Genomic DNA, 2,058 nt, shown 5'->3' with positions numbered 1-2,058 from the left:
AACTATTCAAAGCAGCTCCTGAGAGAGGTGCAATGAGCTGGGTCTGAAAACTGCAAGCTGCACTGTGAGATCTCCTGCCTCGTTTTCTGCCATACCCAGCTTTGCAGTTTGCCCAGAGAAGCACACAGTAGGCTGTTTTGAGCTCTTTGCTCAGACTCTTACCTCTCCCTGAAATACTCATCTCACCTGTTTTCTTGTGGTTGCGTCTTACATATCCTTCATGCCAAACCTCAGTGTTCATCTCTTCCAGGAAACATTCTTTAAATCATTAGGTTGAGCTACTTACCTCTTGTGGCCCATTGTATGCATCTCACCCTTATGTTAACACTAGAGGCCTGGTGCACAAAATTTGTGAATGGCGGGTCCTCTCAGCCCAGCCTGCACCCTCTCCAATCCGGGACCCCTCGGGGGATGTCCGACTGCCTGATCCTCAGGATTGGGCCTAAACTGGCAGTCAGACATCCCTCTCACAATCTGGGACTGTTGGCTCCTAACTGCTCACCTGCCTGCCTGCCTGATTGCCCCTAACTGCCCCCCCCAACCTGATCACCACTAATCACCTCTGCCTGCTGGCCTGATCACCTCTAATTGCCTCCCCTGCCGGCCTGGTTGCCCCCAACTGCCCCCCTCTGCTGGCCTGGTCGCCCCTAACTGCCCCCCCCCTCACCAGTCTGGTTGGTGCTTACTGCCCCCCTGCTGGCCTGGTTGCCCCCAACTGCCCCCCTCCCCCGCCAGCCTGGTTGCCACTTAGTGCCCCCCCTGCCGGCCTGTCATTTGTTTGTCCCTCACTAACCCCCCTGCCGGCCTTGTCGCCCCATGCAGCCTGCTGTTCATTCATCTGTCCAGTTGTTTTGGTCATGACAGCCTCTGGCTTTGTGTATATTAGGATTATTGAAATTGTCAGTCTGTTACCAGAATTAACCTTGTCTTTTTCATATTTATATTTCCATATCTACCTATCATCTATCTATCTATCTATCTATCTATCTATCTATCTATCCATCCTTCTAATCTTTATATCCACTGTCACATGCTTGGTAACATTTTGAAGTTGAACTGCATTATGACTTTTCGCTAAAATTCTCCTTAAACTCACTGCAGGCTTGGTTAATGTTTCCTGGAGTGGACCTTGGCTCTAAGGTAGAAGTGGTTGGGAAGCCTTGCTTTATTGACTCCTGACCTTAGTGTTCTGCACAGCTGTTGCTTACTGGGAACTGAGTGCAATATGTAGGCTTAACAGCTTTTGTTGGCATGGCGATTGCTTTAACGTGTTGGGTACTGTCACTGACTTCATAGTGTTGAGTCTCTTCCTTCTTGGTCTGTGGATGACACATTCTTTTAGCTAAGCTGTTCTTGGCTGGTCTTTGGGAAGACCATCACATGGACGTGCTCAGGTAGACCAACAGCTAATTCTAGAATCTGAAGCAGTTGTTCAAGGACAAGTGGATTTAGCAGCTGTTGTTTTGCAAATGCTAGTCAAACAGTAATCCAGACTGTGTGGTGCTGATATAAGGCCAGGCATATAGATCAATGGTTTTAGGAGCTCTGTGCCAAAAATAAGGACTAAGTATGTATTTCTTATTATAAATCAGTGTTGCCATCTTCCTGTTTCCTGGACATTTTATCTCTCCCTTTTGGTGGAATAAATCTCCAAGTAATTCTCTCAGAAGTGGTTTGAGTCCTAAACTTTGAGTTCTTTCTATTCTTTGCTCATTCCAAAACTGAAGTCAAATGCTAACTCCTATGTGAATGTTTAGTCAAGTAACATCATTTCAAAGACATTAAATTCTTTCAGTAGAAAATCCTTCCAATCACACTTGACACACCATTACTATAATGTATTTTATCTTTAAGAGTATATTTCATTGATTTTAAGTTAGCCTGATTTTTCACCTACCAGGCTGTGAAATGGCTGGCAACCAAGGCTCCCATATGCTTATTGTCCTATGCTTGATCAATATTCCAAGTGTAGTCTTTTCTTACATAACAAAGGGATAGGGGAGCCGAGGTAGGTAAATGGTCTTCATGCCAGCAGCAAAGACAATGTGAATTTCTTGT

The sequence above is a fragment of the Myotis lucifugus genome, unplaced genomic scaffold (assembly GCF_000147115.1).
Source record: "Myotis lucifugus unplaced genomic scaffold, Myoluc2.0 scaffold_183, whole genome shotgun sequence".
NCBI lineage: Eukaryota > Metazoa > Chordata > Mammalia > Chiroptera > Vespertilionidae > Myotis > Myotis lucifugus.
Note: the sequence above shows the minus strand (reverse complement) of the source record.